The sequence below is a fragment of the Helicoverpa zea genome, chromosome 10 (assembly GCF_022581195.2).
Source record: "Helicoverpa zea isolate HzStark_Cry1AcR chromosome 10, ilHelZeax1.1, whole genome shotgun sequence".
NCBI classification, from domain to species: domain Eukaryota; kingdom Metazoa; phylum Arthropoda; class Insecta; order Lepidoptera; family Noctuidae; genus Helicoverpa; species Helicoverpa zea.
In genome coordinates this window covers 6,415,169-6,435,745 of record NC_061461.1, presented here as the reverse complement: position 1 = coordinate 6,435,745, position 20,577 = coordinate 6,415,169, and the positions used below count along the sequence as shown (strand labels likewise).

General features: G+C 33.5%; 1 protein-coding gene across 1 annotated transcript in view; it reads right to left on the bottom strand.

Moving 5' to 3' along the window:
* The window catches only part of LOC124633891, a 32,591-nt gene that overhangs the window by 10,973 nt on the left and 1,041 nt on the right, over positions 1–20,577 (bottom strand). The window lies entirely within an intron of this gene.

The window sequence follows — 20,577 nt, the reverse complement described above, 5'->3', positions numbered from 1 at the left end:
ATAAAGCATTCATACTGCTTTAGATAACGGATTAATATCTACAATGAGTTCAAATTAATACGGCTTAGATTGATGAACGTAACTAGTTCTCTGAACGTGTAATATTCAAAAGGATATGTTTGCATATGGTATTTTATTTAACAGGGAATAAAAACGATCATTATATTTTTATCTATTGAAAAGATATTTTACGAATGTCGAAGTAAGTATTCCAGGAATAGAACGTTACTATTAAGCTTTTGTGCCTATTCAATTTGGTATTTTCCGGTCACGATTCCACTGTGAGCTGAATCTGAATTATACTAAAGTTTCAATTGTCAGTTTTTCGCAAATGCAAATAAGTTCATACATATTGCCATCACGGCTTGGAAATGTCAACAAAGCTTTTTTGGTTCTTTTATTTTATTGTCGATGTTCTACAAAAATATTACAATGAATAACAGGTAATGTTAATAAAAGTTACCTAAAATTGGATAAAATAATACATCATAAGCCAGAATCCCTTACAAATAATATTCAATTCTTACCAATGGAATGTTTTCTCATGAAGACGCACGCGAAAATGGGGCTCATGGGAAATATTTTGTATCCCGGTCTACTGACTGGGCCTTTTACATAATCCGTTTTTATCTGCCTACATATGCCCTACATTAAATATAAACGAGCGAACGCGGATTTAACGCTCGCTCTGAGTATAATTAAGTACCGACACGCAAAAAACTCGTATCGTTTGTATGTTTGTACGAACAAGCAAAACATCTCTTTTATGATCCCGCCGGCTATAGCTGTCACAGTTAGCAACAATGTCGGCGGGAAATCAGGAGCAAAAACGTTGGGTTATGAACGTAAATATATCACAATTACAATAACCTTTATGTTTAGGCTATCAACCACACTGTTTTACAGTTACTAAGTGCTTTATAACATGTTTTGTATTTTATTTTAATTATTTTTTCTGTAAGGCTGGTTATTGGACAATTCTGAAATACCGTATAATATAAGTATCGCAATTAAAACTCAAAGCGCTCGTGTATCGTTTTAGAATTTGTTTACAGTCTTTGTTTCTATGAAATAAATATTGAAAGACAGCGGATTGGCGCTTTTCTCTTTGCAAATTCGAACTGCCAGAGTTCCGAAACATATTTTTTCCTGTCTTTTTAAACAGTACCCTAAAACCCTTTATAAATCCTTTGAATACTCTTTTTTATTATTAGATAAAAGTGGACTGTCCGGAATTGATAAACGACTGAATAAGCAATCCCTAGAAAGAATAGGGCAGATCTTTATTGGTTTACCCATCAGTAGGGTTGCAACGTGACACACGAACATATGCCTCGGAGACGGTCACACCACTAATTTGACCCGTATCGCTATTTTGGGAGCAAAGGTGCCTTATGAAATGCTCAGAAGTTTCACGGACTAGGTAGGTACTTTAAAATATCTATCTATCTAAATGCAAAAAAAGCAATGTGTTTTTGTTGATGCATTGTCAATCGCATGTATGTAATCTACAAAAGCACTTTAAACCAGAAAAAATGCTTTTAAAATAATCATAACGACCAAAAACGCTTCAAAAGCAAACGCTCTGTGTTCGATTCCATCTGCCAATAAAACTGTACAGCACTGAACTGCCCCTCGAGATTTATTTCTCACCTTTAGCATCTGGCTGACTATGGTATTAAAATCTAATCTTATAATACTTTTATAAATGCTTTTGTTGCTAAGCGGGGCAAATCTGCGATAAGCAGTAGGCAGAATTTGGGTGCGTCTTACTGAGGACTGTATCCTACGAAATAATTGTGGACTTAGGCCCCTATACAAAACAAGATGATGGTTATACCTACCTACGTGTTCATGTTTCAAGTAAATTCACATAAATAAATGCGCGACGCTTCATTTCAAGATGATTCCGAGTCAACCTTCTGAGACGATCGTATCAGGTGTGGTAAGGTCAGATTAGCTTCAACTTCAAGCTGGCATCGTCACCCTGCGGCTAACTTGTATCCGAGGCACGAATTACGTGTCGCTCACTTTGCCTTACCCACCCACCATGACTATATACTCGAACTACAGACATACATAACGTATACATAGGTACTATGTACATATTTTCGTTTCTATCCCGAGAAAAAAGTTTGGTGGTTTATTTTTACGACATCTGTCATCGTTTCGATATTACTTGGCAACATTTCAGTACTTTGTAAATGTTTATGTCTGTTTTATTTTGATAGCGTACCTACCTATATAAATATGACTATTAGATCGCTAAATAACAGTGTTACAAGGTGTTTTTTTTTAAGTAGAATGAATGTACCTACTAATAATAGAGACCGTAATTTCCTACTCAGGATCACTACCATGGCGTTTTGATTTTATTGAAGGATACATTGAGTATAATTTTTTAAATTGGCAAATAAAATCAACAAAAGAATCAAATTGATATCTCGTATTCATCATCATCCTCCGCGCCTTTTCCCAACTATGTTGGGGTCGGCTTCCAGTCTAACCGGATTCAGCTGAGTACCAGTGCTTTACAAGAAGCGACTGCCTATCTGACCTCCTCAACCCAGTTACCCGGGCAACCTGATACCCCTTGGTTAGACTGGTGTCAGACTTACTGGCTTCTGACTACCCGTAACGACTGCCAAGGATGTTCAATGACAGCCGGGACCTACAGTTTAACGTGCCATCCGAAACACAGTCATTGGTGTCTAAGATATACTTAGAAAGTACACGCAAATTTAGAAAAGTTGCATTGGTACTTGCCTGACCTGGAATCGAACCCACGCCCTCATACTCGAGTGGTTGGTTCTTTGCCCACTAGGCCACCACGACTATTGATATCTCGTATTATGTGCCTATTATCAAAGACTACGAATAAAAACAGTGTGAAATGCGCATTGTTTTCCAATTATGACACCCATTTGAACACAAAATGTGCGTGTGATCTCTATTTCACTGGCAATTTCACGGCCCGAGGTTACTTGCCGAACATAATACAGCCCGGACTATTTGAATATATTTTCACGGTTTTCTTCCTTCCAAGGCGATATGGTGTAAACCCTCGGTTTATCCCTTACTGATCCTCCCATCACACATTGCCGGGGGAAAAAGCCAAAAATTGGTAGATACGCGATTTCGAAAGCCGAATGTTTTTACGACTGTAAGACAAAACAAAAGTTACAGTGTTTTTCCTCAAATCTTGTGGTTTTGTTGAGTAAAGTAAAAGGAAAAACACACAAGATTTCCATTTTAATCTTTGGCGTCAAAGAAACTGGAATCATTTTATGCACCCTGTTCCGATCTTGCGAGTTCCGAAAGCTTTTCAAAGGAATAAATTGGTTGCACGGTGACCGTGCTTCGTAGGCGACGCCGACGCTGGGCGGCGCGGCGGGGTAATAAAGTAACCTATGAAATTTTATGCCCACTACACATAAGGAAGATTTACCGACATAAAGGTTGTGCATCATATTTATAAATAAGGAGTGACATTATCAAAATAGCTTCTTTGTCACACGAAATGCGTATTAATTTATAGTAGGTAGGTGTATCTACGTGAAAACATTGGACAACTTTTTACAACAAAAATCTAGCTACCAAAAAGGCGATCGCTCAAAGTATCGTGCCGCTGTCAGTTTTTTACACCTACTTTTATACGAAATTTTATGAAACTGACTTCATTTTCATTAGCGCCATTTGCTTTTCAAAGGTATTTAATTAACAAGGCAAACAAAAATGTTGTGCCTACTTATGATTTTTAGACACAATTTTACATGATCTCATTAGAGTAAAAATCAATCTAGAGCTACCTTTTGAAGCTTACTTTATCTAGTTTGCTGCTCATTATAACTGACAAGAATGAAGAAAAATATATCGGAAACTATTCCCTTTAGAAATAAATTAAGTTACTTTAAACTATGAATACATAATATTCAACAATACCTTGTAAACAAACTCCCTTCACGCAAAAAGTACCTACCTACTGCTCTTGTAGAAATTTGTGGGCGTCGAGTGTATACTTAAAAAAAATTACACACAAGACAATCGCGACATTATATCAGTATGCGTGAACATAATAAATATATAAGTGCATAAAAATGTCATAAAAGTTCGCAGTAAATGTGTCCAGCGACTTATACACATACTATGCTATAGGTATTAATTGCTGTATTTTATGACACTAGTTAGCCATTATCCCTGTCCACTGATTATAGGACCTCATAAATTATTTCTCATAAAAATAACAAAGAGAATATTAACGACATTCTAAGCTTCAGAAAAAATATTAACTGTCTTTTTTTATAGCGTGATACAATACAGGGTTGTTAAATTAGCAACAATGTAACATTAGAACAAACGTTTTAATCACACATACAAAATACTTAACGGTCGTAAGCGTTAGATTAGCGTTTGTACCGACTTACTCAGTAGAAAAACTATGTATCATGTATCCATAAGGATTAGATTAATCAAGATTTTTTGTCAAAAATAGAAACTACCAAACTACAAACACTTGAAATTATTTCCATTAAAACGCCAGTACAAACGAAAAGCTTAACAATTTGGCAAATAAATCAAATGAATTGCCGATGGAAATAAATGGAACTCGGTAACCTAACAATTTGAATAGCGATGAATTTTGTGAGATCAATGCTCTTAATCCCTACAATAGCTAAATAAATAATTCTGATAAGCTCCATATAAAATACCTGTAATACCGAAATTCATATCAATAACAATCTAAAATTATGAAAGGTAAGTTATCAAAGAGTCGATTATGTACATTTTGTTTACGTCTTTACGCTAATTGTATTTTTTTTTTCATGCTTACATAAAAGGAGGTGATAGATTCTCTGAAAATGAAAATTAGTCATTTTTCAACGAAAAACATTGATTGACACTTCAATTAAACAAAGATGGTTAAAAAAACAATCTTTAAGTACCATAGCACACATCATGCTTTATTAAAAAATACACAGAATAAATGCTTTTATTCGATATTTGAAAGATCCCGATTTTAATTAAGAATTGGCTTTAACTTCCATAAATCCTGAATACACAATAGCAACCGATTTTGATTAAAGTCATGAAAGTCGGATCAGGAATAGTTTTGTTGAAAACATTTTATTGTAAGATTAGTAGAGCTCAAAAATACCGATCGGATTGTTTTCAGTTGCCGCCAGATGGAACCTTCCTGTAAACAATTCAACAGGAAAATCTTATTTCCTGTTATTCGCGTTTTAGAACCAAAATTCTATTATATTTTATGAAAACTTTACTCAGAAAATAACATTATGTGATTTAGTAGGAAACTTGAAAAATTTTTCACGACGAACAAGTGAATAAAGGAGCGGTCTAACAAATCATGGAAAAGTTTTTCTGAATAAAATCATGCGACCTCAGACAAAGTTACCTACTCAGCTTTTGACACATTTAAGCCCGGTACTACCCGGTACATAATTAATACGTATCCTACAGTTTTAATTAATTTTAATTGTCTGCCATTCAACGTGGCAATGCTGTCAGCCTTTTTGGGACGGTAACCTCTGACATGGATATGCAAGTGCTGAAAATAGTTTGGTTACATTAATTCCTGACCATTTTACTAATGGAAATAAAATAAAACTTTATGTTAGTAGGTGTATATGATTCGATTCCAAAATCATAATTTATTACGTATGTACTTACGTAACTAATACGTTGTTTCATGTGTCTTTGTAAAAGGATTAGACTTGTAGATTTGTTTTCTAATGATTTATTTTCAATTGGTGTATTTATATGTGTATACTTCGGTTTAAACGTATTATGATTGACAAATTATTATTTTTTACGGTCAACTGTTCGATGCGGTACCGTTAATTTAAAATGCATACTGTGCCTAATCCTCTTGTTGAGAAAAATAAAATATCAAATGGACGAGCCAGTAGCAGTTTAATAAAATACGTACTATACTTTATATAATACCGTAAATAAAACGGTCTCTATAAATCCTGAAATCATAACATAAAATGAAACGCGATTTCTGGGTGACGTTGACGGTCGAAATAATATTCTGTATACGTTAAGGTCGAAAGCCTTTGTGTTTTCCTGTACTTTGATGTTTTATATAATGCTCCATTAAAAATAAACTCAACAAGCGATATTAACATATTGCAGCGGTTCCGAGATGAAATAGTTAATACTTTGTATACATAAGTAGCAATTTCCGTCTTATTGCAGTGAAAAACTATGTTTGCATAAACCATCCTTATTTCTTGTGTGATTTTTCTCCACAAATATTATTTTTCCTTTATGTCTTTTCCCGAAATAGGTAAAAACTTTTTCATTTGTTAGACACAAACACAGTTACTGTGGTGGCATAATATCACTTTTCGCATATATTTTCCATAAGAATAGAGTTGTAAGGAAGTCTATTCGCGTAACGCGAATGGGTTTCCCAAGCGAGTGCTTCATTCAGATTGTGGGCTGAATCTTAAATTAATCTGGTGACGGTTGTAACTTGATTTCGGCGGCAGGTGAATTCAATATACCTAAAATAAATAGTATCAAAAGGCTAATCCACTAGGGATTGCCCTCGAAGGAAAATTCGAAACTAAAGGAATATAATATCAAGACTTTGATTGCCCTATTCGGGTTATACTTAGTGACTTTTTTTGTAGTTGTGTCGTAAAATATCTCAGGTTTCGGTAAAACCAAATGGACAAATGGTTATTCTATACCCACCTAAAAAAGTAAGAGAACAATGGAAATAGGTGTGTTACATTCAAATAATTTGGAAACAAAAGAGCATCAAATGTAATGTTTCAAAAGAGTAGGTACTCTTCTTCCATCTTTAAAAAAATGTAAGAAGCTTTTAAATAAGTACTCTCTTAAAAACCATTTAAAAATTGAGAAACACTAAAACTTAACAACAACTTAAATCCCGGTAAGCCAAATGATGAAGTCATAATTTTGTCGTGAGAACATTTAGAACAATTTAAGTACTTGGAAATGAGAAACCAAGCCACAAATTAAAAGCAAGTTAAGCTTGTTGTTTTGTTTTAATGGGAAGGATACACCGAGGCTTTGCATTTGTACCTTCATAACAAAGGGTCTGTATGAAATGAATACAATAGGACCAACCATAAGTGTTCACCTCGCTATTACCGGAAAGTTCATTAGAATTAACAAACTAATTCAGAGGACACAAGAGCTGATTACTTTTAGATGGTCTTCCTCTTTTATCCGGAATCCTAAACTCTAGCTTATGCAAAAACTTTTTAAACGAAGCTTGGCTGTCGTCAACCAAGCAAGTAATTTGCCTTTTACTTATATGAATATTTATATCACTTTATCTACATATCATTCTGAAGTTTGACTCTATAACGTTGGAAGACTTTTGAATTATTAATGAGACATTTTCTTCACCTCTTTTCATATGCCCTTTGCTCCATTTTATATAATTTTCATACTATCCGTAATTACTCACCTTTCAGTTCTCCCGAGTTTCCAACTTTACGCCTCATTTGTAGGTTAAAGCAAAGCCAGTTTTAATTTTGTGGTCTCAAATTCCTCTCTTTTTCGCACCGCATTTTTATCGTAATTTAGAAACTTTAAGCACGTTTTAAAAAGAATGGAGGTTATCAAGTAGTTTTTTGAAGAATACTTTTAATCAAACAAAACTAAAATTCAAGCATAAAAATGATTTATTAAAGAACAGTCTGCAACTCAACTAATTTCTATTTGCGTGTAGACATTTAAATCTATACATTAAATTCAACATATTGCTTGATATCTATTTAATAAATTGATTGATCCATTCTTCAAAATCGACGTGAGCATATGATGCTTACACACATCAGTGAATGTGGTATGCAAATGGAATTTCAGATGCTATTTAGTCGACATGGCAACACGGAGTAAATATCGCCACAATAGTTTATAACAGATACAATTTTATTCATTGCTTGAAATATTCTCATAGTTTATTTTATGGCAGCTAAATCAGATCCGTCAAATAAATCTCCATTTCGTACTAACAAATGTATCAAAGTCTATTTCATGAGTAGGTAATGTTTCAATTAGTTTTTATGAGCTTGAGTCATTAAAAACGACTCAAGTTGCAATCGTTGATCATCCCTTTCATTAATATTCAGTCTGATATCCATTTCGGAGATTAGACTTCTAATCAACGTAAGATGATTCATAACCATGCAGGTATCTCTTGATATTAATTATTATGTCTCTAATCAGCATTCCGACTTGTAGGTGGAAGCTTAAATATAGGTACATATACATACATATCGTATGTGTGAAATGGTATGTCACACATGATTGGCTGTGTTCACACCTAGCATAAGTAAACTATTTCATATGTCGCATTGGGAGTTAGCAGTTTCCCCGATGCTTTAATGGCGTATTGCTGGAGCGGTGTGAACGAAATGCTGAATTTGCATATCCCCTCGTATGTCGTGAGTTATGCATGTTCGACTGCGCGGACCTCAGCTAAATATCTGTGCTTTGTCTGTTAAATCCCTGGTTATTAATGTGTTACATTCTCATTACATATACGAGGGGATAGATAGGAACATAAGATTATACCTACCTATGCATCTCATTACTAAATATTACATAATTTCTATGATCTCTATAAAAACAGATATTCCTATTCCAACTGCAAAACGTACGTTCAAGCACCTGAAATGTTCTAATTTAAATTTTAAAAACGTTTAGTTTGCATGTCCGTACGAAAAGGGAATCTCAATTGAAACTATTTGAATCCAAATTTGAACTCTTCCTTTTATTCGATAATAACAAAGGATGTTCACTACTTATATTAAAATACCTACTAATGTTGAAGGTTTTCAGTAAGAGATAGCTTACTGCGATGTGGCCGACCATTGTGTCACCTTTATCTTAAATTCAATTTGTTTTATAATACAGTTATCGGCACGGATATCGAGCCCTGACCTTCACCTGCGCAAAAGCGATTTACTGCCTTATTGCCTTATGCGTACGGTGCGCAAAGCGATCCCCACTCTTCCGCCGAGAGCTCAATATCCGTGCCAGTAACTATACATCTGTCGTCTTATTTCACTACCGTTACTGTCGTTACAGAGAGTATAGAGGCACAGTTACTATCGTTATACTAGGAGCACGCACAGTAATCAGATGGAGCTATTCAAGAAGAGTCGTTTACTTTTGCGCACAGAAATCTGGATTATGATATCGCGCGTAAAAGTACCGGCGACTAAAACTCTGTAGGTAAAAGTAAATAAACAAGCAAGGTAGCCTGTAGGCACACCTAGTTGGTGTTGCCCACAATACAACGACCGTACTTATGGAAATTGTACTCGTTTCCCTTATAAGCTACCCTTGTTTAAACTTTCATCGGCCTGTCGCTCTGTTGCTACGTGGTTTGTGAACAAACATTATTTTTTTGTATATAGGTAGGTACAGTCAACTTCAGGTCAGTGGTAACAGTTTTATAGGAAAATCGTACTTATTACTATTGAGTTAAAGTGCATGACAGTTACCACTGATGTGCAGTCTACCGTACACAGTCTCATCATGTTAGTTACGTGCTCTACAAAGAATATGTAATTTTGGTCCGTTCTGTATAGTTTTAATCAAGATAGAGAGACTTTACTTTTTATATTTAATACTACCTACAGTAAGAAGTATTTTTCTTAAATATACTCACATGAATGAAATAGCTTTTCACTGTTTAAAATAATAATGGCACGTAAATGTAAACGGGCTACTTTGTGCATAGTTGCATCAAACCAACAGTGAGAGCAATAGACACTCAATTAAATTTGTTTTAATTAACTTTATTTAACGAGCACTCGTTTGTTTTATGGACAGTGAAATCCATGTTTTTCATTTAGGTATTTATTTTAGCGAACCAACTTACCTTTATTTTGCTAGTTACAGTATTATTAAGTCATTTTGGTCACGACACTTACTATGTTACTCGTAAAAGTGACCCAATGGCAACATCTAGCTTTTTATTGCTAAGTTTATGGATCAAGTTACAGAAATGCGAGAAATATACTATACTTGAATATACCGGGTGTTTTCTCGCAGTTTCACCCGTATTATAGGTAAACTTCTGCTCTTACAAGGATAAAATTTAGCCTCTTACTCGGGAATAACGTAGCTTCCCAAAAATACTTTTTAAAATCATTACAGTACTTTAGGAATCTTTCGGGCATAAAAAAAATATGATTAATTTTTACTATATAATTGTAGATATACATAGATAAAGGGCAGTGGCGGATTTACAAATTTGCCGCTAGTAGGCCATTCAATTTTTGCCGCCCCTAATGATTGTGAACTTAATGATATTTCTGTCAGTTACTAGATTATTTTTGCAACCCGCTATGTACCGAAGAGTTTAATGTTGACCTAACAAGTTTATCTGACAGCGACTTTAAAGCGTAAAACCTCTGTAACTTTTAAACGGCTCAATTGATTTTCATGAAACTCGCCCGTAAAACACCTGTAATACAAAAAAAATACTAAATTAAAATCGGTTCATTCGTTCGGGTAGAAAGCCGCGAGCGCAGCGAGCGCAAAATTTTAAAGATTTAGAACAGTAAAGTACCAAAACGAGTTTATAAAACCGGCCTGTTGGAATATACGCACGATGTACGTATAATACCTCCTTTACAAATATCCAAGATTGTATAAAGCATACCTACTTCAATCATTCGTCAAACATTCAATCATTCAATGTTCACTTTAATCGTACGTTCTTACATTCGAAATATAACAGTCGTTCAGGATACATGTGTTTTCTTTGTCTCACCTGCACCCATATCCAACAGGTTATGGGCCCAGGCCGTTTTCTGTAGTTAAAAGTAATACAACAAAATTTTAAATTCAGTGAAAGAGTGTAAATTAAAATTGCATTAACAATGAACAAAATATCACATCTTATGACGGTGTTATTTCTGAGTTGCTAGGTGATGAGCAACTCAATATGGTTTCTGTGAAGACTACGCCTACTCGAACATGAATTGTATAATAATAATGAGACCCACACTCAAAATAAAAATAATTAGAGCTCTCGCTGTGGCGGCATATTGGGCTGACAAAGTGTAGTCTCACTATAAGACATGTCATCGACACGAAAGAAGAAGAATAAAAATAATTATCAACCAGAAAATTCAATGCATATAATATCAAAAATGTATTGTGATCATTGCGGACGTCGGAATAATTTCAAAAAGGACTGCCGTTACTTAAAGGGACTGCAGCAAAATAAATCAATGGGTGAACTTCAAAAGTCTGCCAATAACATTGAATACTGCAACAATGACCAGGGCAGTTTCGTTTTTATGATTTCATAATGTAAATTGTCTGCTAATTATGTAGAAAATAGCTAATACTGTTTATTTTCTTTTAGATTCTGGTGTGACAGATCATGATGACATATCATATTGACAAATCAAAAAAAAAAAAAAAAAATTAAATTAAAAGATTGACAATGTAAAAAGGTTTTAACCTCGTACGTCGAATTATCCACACCATTGAAGATCGGTGTTGCTAGGAAAGGAGTTTCAATCCTGGAGTTTGGTAAAGGGTAAGTCGAGGTAACAACATAAATTCAAGGATCAATTGATGACGTTTTATATTCACCGGAGGTACGTTATAATATGCCAAAAGACTGGTATGTCGGTAAATTTTTCAACATTTATGTTAAAAATAATAAATGTTTTATGACAGGTGAGAACATCAATCGATAATGTTTTTAGTATTACTTTTAAACAGTAATAATTCTCTGAGTAATTTAAATTTAGTTGAAGAGAATAACCAAGACTGTGTAAAAGAGTATAAATAATACGGCATAGTACTCACTTAAATAAACAGAAAAAAATTATGTTCAAATATGTAGTTGATGAAAATAATGTTTTTATTTGATAATTTGGTAATGCTGATGAATTATTTGAACCTTGCATACTTGGTAAAAACCATGTAGGTACTGTAGATAATAAGAACTATTTTGTTACTTTTATAGACAATTTTATACATTACAGTGTAATATTACACTGTTATATATATTTGATGTATGCTAAGTCAGAAGTGCTGAAATGTTTTCAAGATTTTGTTGCTAAAAGTGAAAACTTATTTAACCATAAAGTAAACTAATTTATATTGCGATAGTGGGCGAGAATATCTTTCTAATGAATTTAAAGATTATTATTGTGTTTGTAAGGAATTACTTAGGTACTGTTTAACAGTATCGAATAGCCACAACAAAATGGTGTCGAGGAGCGTATGAATCGTACGTTAACCGAAATGGCTCGACCATTGGTTACAAGTGCGAAATTATATAAAATATTCTGGGATGAAGCTATATTAATATACATATTTAACAAATAGACTACCCACAAAAGCGCTCGCCAATAATAAAACACCATACGAAACATGACACAATCAATACCGAAAATACGAAACCGAAAATAAGTCATTCAAGACATTTAAAATAATGATGATGATTCGGTTCAACATGTTCATGATAAAACTAAAGCCTCGAAATTTGACGAAAAGTCATTTAAAGCCATATTAGTTGGTTACGACCAAAATGGTTACAAACTATTTACCTAATACAGAAAATAACCAATTCCCTATTGCGAGGGATGTTGATTTGATGAAAGAAAGTGCTTGCGGCACTAATAACCGCGTAGACAAGCACTGCCACAATCATCTGTCCAAGATGCTCTGTGGCCAATGATGATGATGATTTGATGAGTTGTATTTCTATAATACCTGTTCAAATTCCCGCCTAAATTAACAAGCACGATAACGACGATAAATCGGCAAAGTTAATAGGCAACAAACACAAACATAATCATTCCCCTGATAATAGCTTAGAAGCTGGACCTTCATCTAGCAAACTGAGACGTAATACAAATAATTCTCAAAGTACCCCAATAGATTATAAAAGGATTGATGACCCATTTTTGCTTATCGCTCACAACTGTTCAATCACTACCATGCACCTATTGTGACATTTTTAGTGGGGATGATTCTAGTATACATATGTTGAAAACCACAAAAAGTGAAATAGAGTCTAATCATAGAAATAATACTTGGACTCTCATAGCAAGACCTAAAAATTTTAACATAAAAAGCTCAAATTGGGTATGTACAATTAAAAATAACGAGTTGGGTAAACCTACATGGTATAAAGCCCGATTAGTAGCTCGTGGTGTCACTCAACAATGCTTACAAGATTATAACGAAACGTTGACTCCAGTAGCTCAAATATAATCTTTCCAATTTATTTTAACTCTTGCAAATCAGTTTGATTTACATGCCCATCTTATGGATGTAAAAACCGCCGTTTAGAAAGGCATTCTCAAGGAAGATATCTATATGGAAGTGCCTTATGTACGCAATGCGCATGCAATGCTTAGTACATGACCAAATATTTGTGCTGCTATAGGTATTATAAGTCAGTATCAAAGTAAAATTAATGAAGTTATGGAAGTGGTTAAAACATCTTTTGAGATACATAAAAGGAACTCTTAAATTAAAGCTGACCTATGTGAAATGTGATTACAAACAACTGATGGCAGGGTATGCAGATTCTGATCGGTTGAGGCGACGTTATTGACCGCAAAAGTACAACAGATCACATAATTAAAGTGTTTGATAATTGTACAAATTCGTGGAATACACGGAAACAAAATAGTCGCCGGTTCCTCAACAGAAGCTGAATATATGCTTATTTGAAGCTATAAGAGAAGCTATTTGGATAAAATCATTATAACATAGTTCTATTCTGATAAAACAGACAATGATGATATATGAAGTTAATAACAGTTGTATTAGCATCGCTAATAATCCTACAAATCACAAACGATATTGTGACGAATTTAGTTAAGTTTTTATGTGTTGATTTGTGTGATGTGATGTGATGTGTTATTTATGTGTTTTTAGTTTAGTTTAGAATTAATAAGAACCCATCTGCCGCATTAGGCACGTCCTGTAAGGGTAGATGTAAGGTTGTATATGTAAATAAATAAGTAAATGTAATAACAAAATACCAGAGAACCAGGCAACAGTCTGGAACTGAATGACATGAGGTTTAAAACTCATATATAAAAAAGCCACACTTTTTAAGAAAGCATATTATAAGTTAGAACATTAAGTTCAAGATAAAAATGCTTAGAAATGTGGTGGTCCTGCTCCATAGGACATAACAATATCTAATTAATAACCAAATTAAAATTTTACCAGCTAGTAAAATTGTATTTTTCCTTTGACTATTTGTCTGGTGACAAAATATGTACATATAAAAGTATTAATTAATGTAAAATATGTGAATGTTTATACTTATTACAAGATAAGTTACAAAGTACATTAAAAGATTCATATCATGTTTAATAATTATTCTTATAAAAGGTATTTGACTCATGCATTTTCGTGAAACATGAAAATTTGAAGCATGAAGCATTTTAATGGTAATTTAATTCTCATATGTTTTTGTTTGTGATTCTACATGACCTTCGCATGCTGTTATTGTATGTATCAATACATATAAACTGTAATACCATACTATGTATTTAAAAAAAAAAAAAAAGGTAACCATGGAGTTACTTGCCTGTTCTTCTCCATAGGAAGCTACTGTTGGAACGAGCAACTAGAATCAAACTTATTTATGTTTTTGACTTTCATAAGTGCTTGTTATGGTCTAAATGAAGTAAATGTTTTGACTTTGACTTATGATGCAAAGTTTTTAGAATTAAGTTGAACTTAATGTAAATTTTTGAATAATTTCAGTTCAATGATTTTATTTAGAATGCTATTATGTTTATAATCTAAGCTGTTGATCAAAGTTATTGTAATTTGATATGCAGCAGGTACTATTTATGACTGTATAAAGTGTATGTAAATATTGCATATTGTCCTATACTGCAATGTACAAATTGTATTGTATACTTTATATATCAAACAATGTTTAAGGTTCTTCTAACCTACAGACAGACATGTGTTGCTGGGGAGTTTGTTGCGCCACTTCTTCTTCCCAGTAAAAACACATAGGAAGTGGTGAAAGGTGGGCGTTTTGGGGACTGTCTTTTATAAATTCCTGACGTTCAAAAGGTGCTGTTTTGCAGCCAAGTTTGGGTAAACGATTTTTGACTTATGATTGTATAAAATGCTTGTACATTTGAGGGGGGCTGTTGGAATATACGCACGATGTACGTATAATACCTCCCTTACAAATATCCAAGATTGTATAAAGCATACCTACTTCAATCATTCGTCAAACATTCAATCATTCAATGTTCACTTTAATCGTACGTTCTTACATTCGAAATATAACAGTCGTTCAGGATACATGTGTTTTCTTTGTCTCACCTGCACCCATATCCAACACGGCCTAAAGTGAAAAAGTCGCGAGCGTAGCGAGCGCCAAATTTTTTGAGTTTTGAGGACACAAAAGCGAAATTATTTGGGACACAAAAGTCCTCCACCTCCTGAACAGCTTAGAAATCGTCAGCGTAGAGCGTCAGTTGTTTTTGCTACTTCGGTGCTTTAACTTTTTGTTAGATTGGACTCAAAGAGCGCAGAATAAACCAGAAAAGATGAAGAAACCGCGAGCGAAGCGAGCGGATTTTTCAATTTATTTTTATTGAAACGCTATTGGAATATTTTAAAATTCATGATCACATAAACCTAAGCATATATTACAGTGAGTTTATTAATCGTTTATTTATATATGGATTGTGTACTCGTATAACTATAAAAAAAAAAAACTGTAAAAAAAATCGCAAAATTTGCCGCCCCTCTAAATCTGCCGCTCTAGGCACTGGCCTACTTGGCCTATTGGTAAATCCGCCACTGATAAAGGGCCTATACAAATATACATTTACAAAATAAAAAAGACGAAAACAACACCACAGCAGATTGAATGATAGACTATACCCATCATTGTTATTGAGAGCATGTGTTAGCCCTTCTCTAAGATTGTGTAATCAATATCCTGTCTTGAACAAAATGCTATCGTAAACTACAATTGTCTCGTATCTGTAACCATTTGTATATAGAAAGAATTTGTGTTTATTTTTTACAGGGAAACCCTTTGAAAGTTTATCATTTTGCTCAATATTTTTTAATACAACTTTTTAAGATCGGATATGACAAGACTTCAGTGTTATGCATAATAGGTAAACTGAAAATATGTTTTAGGTAAATATTAACGAAATTGCCTCCATGATAAATCTTTCCTGTCATTTGACATCTTTAGCACAACCTAGCAAATAGCAATTCTTTATGTAATATCACAATTAAGACTGTCTTGATAAATATAACTACTTATTAATATTTCGGATTGTGTCTATTTACGTAATATATTATGGTAATTAGTCGCGACGACATTTAGGCAGTGACATCTAATTATAAATGGATGCAAACGTTTTCCTGGAATATTAACGATAGGGATTTCTAGAACGCTGCGACTTGATTGAATACGCCTGAATGCTTCACAAGATTGTTTTCTCATGCGAGTTTATCACGTAGGTGTGTGAAAACTCGTGATAATGATACAAAGGTAGTTTATACATAGGTTACGCAACTGTTTTATGAAAGAATTCTGAACGAAATACTTACATCACTATGTGTTTTTGCTTATATCACATATACTTACATGTTATGTAATGTGAAGGAGAAGAAATATAATAAAATAATTCATAAACTGAGCACGTTGTTACGACCTCTCATTCGATGTAAAAAATAGGAGATCACAATCTCTTGGCCGAGGATAGCAAATACTAATGGCACAATAATCAAATTGTCATCAGTGATCGCTCGATTAAGAACATTTTCACTCGATATCTCATTCGTTTTCCTATCACGTGCTCGCAGAACGCCTGATCACTCGGCTTCGCGCTCTCCGATTTTCCGATAAATTCCTAAAAGCTATTCATTCGAGTTATTCCAAATAATAATTATTTTGTATAATATTTTGATTGCGGCAACCAATTCTATTAAGTAGGTTTTTTTGCTATTTCGGGTAACCGCGACGATTTACACCCAAATACAACTCGGTCGTGCGAATAACTGTAATTGCCTGGAAATAATCGAAATGTATCGATAAACCCACATGACAAAGGATGTCGTTTGTAATGTTTGTTTGGGTAGCTTTTGTTCAAAGGTCCCCTTTAACAAACCATACCTTACTTTATCTTATATTCGAGATCTGGATCTAACCACAATATCTACAAACTACTTAATTGGATCCTTACTTCTTAGTGAGATCTCTGAGAAATTCAATCCAATTTCTGCTAGTAAAATAACAACTACAAATTAAATATTTATAAAAAAATAGATTTTCCTGGTTTTTCCTCTGTATCGGTTAAACAAGACTATTTTCAGAATTGTTTATTAACGTTTTGTTTAGCAAAGTAAAAAGCGAGTGTCTTTTGTTAAAGCGAAATTCGTTTATCATTAATCCCGTAAATATAAGGGATCTGCCCATTTTATTTCCATTATGGTTCTTATCTATAGAAATATTGTATATTATTTCGACGCTTAGATTGCACATTAAAGTGGAGTATAATAAGATTAAGATCTTCATCATTTTTAAGGCAATCCAACAGCCTGAGATTACTTAACTTATTTAACGTAAAAGCGGGTTTGTACTTTTTACCTAGCTGTCATAATTAAAGCTTCTAAAAACAGGCGCAGACCTAAACCTTACCCGACATAAATTCTATTTGACATTTCCAACAGGATCTACCTAACTGCGATTACGTGATTAAGCACTTAATATTTTAAAATTGGAGCTGTTTGTAACAAACCCCAAGAGTTCGATTAATTACGTTAATTGATTACGTATGAAAATGGTAATTAAATCGGTATGGTGCCACACGCAGCCATAAAGTTAGCGAATGTTCCGTCAGACTTAATGACCGACGCGTTTATTAGTTTTATTGTTAAGGCGACGATAAAACTAACAGGATTTGTGTGAAATGGGATAGATAAAGATCTATTTTATATCTTCGGTTTGTTGTGATTTGTTTTTGAATACCTACTTTGAAATAAATATTCCGTTCATCTGTATCCCAATTTTTATTATTTTCATCTGAATGGAAGAGTAGTATTGTTAAAGCCCTATTGAAGAAGCTCCCTTTTACAACGAAAAATAAAATTGAAAGAATAATTCTTAATGAGAACGAAATCTGTATACCTACCTACTTCCGTAAAACATATAAATAAAAAAAAAAAACGTTCTACAACTTTACTATTCTCTGGGAAACACAAAGTAATAAATATCAACATTAGTTACACTTTCGCACTTCACTTCCCCGCTAAGTATTTCATGAATACAAAATTTTCTTGCTAATCCAAGCGCCTAAGTTACTGCACTACTTAAATGTGAGGACTTGAGTAAGTAGTCTTTTGCCTGATTTACTATTAAATTATAAAAGTACCTCTTTCATTTGCGAGAGTTAATGTTTGAAACATTTTCACGACTAACCGCTGAACCGACTTTGATTTTGCCACGCAGAATTACCACAACCCCAAAAAGCATTTCTTTAGGATACTTCTGAAAACATTCCAAATGAAGAACATCTTTATGGCGTGTTTAAATCATACCTTTCCTCCATACTTTTTCGTTTTAAATACTTTTTTAGATACTGTAATAATATTTTGAGTCACGAGCGCTACAAAAATATTTATACATTGAAATCGTTCTTAGTTTGTTGTTACAATATTATCCTTTGCTGAGCCTTCTTGTATGTTCAGGTAGGCTTTATTCTGATATTAACATTGTGTGTACATACCGTGGTACATACCCATATGAAGTTAGTAGGTCATTGAACCAAGTTGCCGAAGACGCGAATACTTGGCAATCTTGGCATACAGTTTAAATTGTGTTAAGTGCTCCCACGTAGGTACCTGAACTAAAATGATGTGGGCTACTTACAAGAAGCAAAGCCCCCACTCTCAACTAGGGAGTAAGTTATCAATTTATCATAGAGCATAGTGCCAAAAGAGCCAAAAAATCTTTTACCGTAGGTACTAATATTTACGCGTGGAAGGAATGCTAAAACCTGTCAATCAACCTGGTACGTTTGTGTCGGTTCACAGAATTCGCAAAACTTATGTTTAAATAGGTACTAGCTGGTGCCCGCGACTTCGTCTGCGCAGGTTTAGTATTTCGAACAATATGTTTACAAATTGTAGCCTATATGTTATTCTGATGTATAAGCTATATTATTGTAAAGTTTCATTAAAATCCATTCAGTAGTTTTTGCGTGAAAGAGTAACAAACATCCATACATCCATACATACTTACAAACTTTCGCGTTTATAATATTAGTAGGATTCTTTTGTCTATTGTTTTACTGAAATATTCAGGTTCTTTAGTAAAGATACCCAAGTTACTTAAGTGCAGAAAAAATACTTTTCTAGTCAAATAATCTCCACGCATAAAAATTATAAGGATGTATTTTGTATACTAAACGAGTACAATCATAACGTATATATAATATCATTGCGTACGATTATGATGTGATTATGTCCTCCATGAAATTGATATAGTAATATATTACAATTGATGCGTGTTTTACGAATTGGGACCAAACATAGTAATTAAACTCTGTGATTTGCTGAAAATAAGTGTAAAGACATACTGAAAACATTTCCTGATAATACCTTTTACTCTACTTATGTGGAAAACATTGAATTTAATTACAACAGAGACACGTATTTAAATTGGAACCCTCCTAATTCAGTCATTTTTGTTCTTGTTACTGAAACAGCTGAATCGTTATATTTAAGCTTGAGTTTCCACTCAAACATAGTTTCTTCGTCGGAAGACGGACATGTTTTTTTCACGAAAAACATTGTGAATAAAATATCCTAGCTGCTTACCCCAACAACGCTCAAGTGACTTGAGAAAAATAACAAAAATGAACAGTCAAGTTTTCTTCTGTGAAACTTGGCGATAAAAGCAAATAACACGCCAATGGAACGCGAATTCCAAGGTGAGTGACAAATGTAAATTTATGGAGATTGCCTCTCCTGGTTTTTATTTTCAGGTGTACAGAATTCATGTTATAGATTTGATTTTTTTCCCAAATTAAGAGTGCCAATCTTAACTGACAGAAGTTTATTTGGACATCAGATATGTTTTTCTGTCAGTTTTTAATTAATAAGTATTCACCCTTACTTTTTGAGTAATGTTATTTGAATAATATCATGAAATAGATGTTGGTAAAATAAATTTTTCGAATAATAAATACATTTACTAGAAAATTATACAATCATTATATGTATTTTACTGAAAACGAACAGTTTTAGTTTTGACTAAAATATAAATTGTCATGTTAAAATGATACTTAATTAATTTTATTGAAGACTGTTAAATAATAATATGATTTTACTTAAGAGTGATTACTGGCGAACAATTGATTGGTATTGAATTGAGATAAATTCCAAACTATTTGGAGAAGCGATCATCTGTAAATAGGCCGTATTCAATAGTGATTGGTACTTACAATACCTACCTTTCAGTTATAAAGGATATTTCGGAATGATCAAGTTGCTTTTGTCACTACAAATTATTAATGTTGA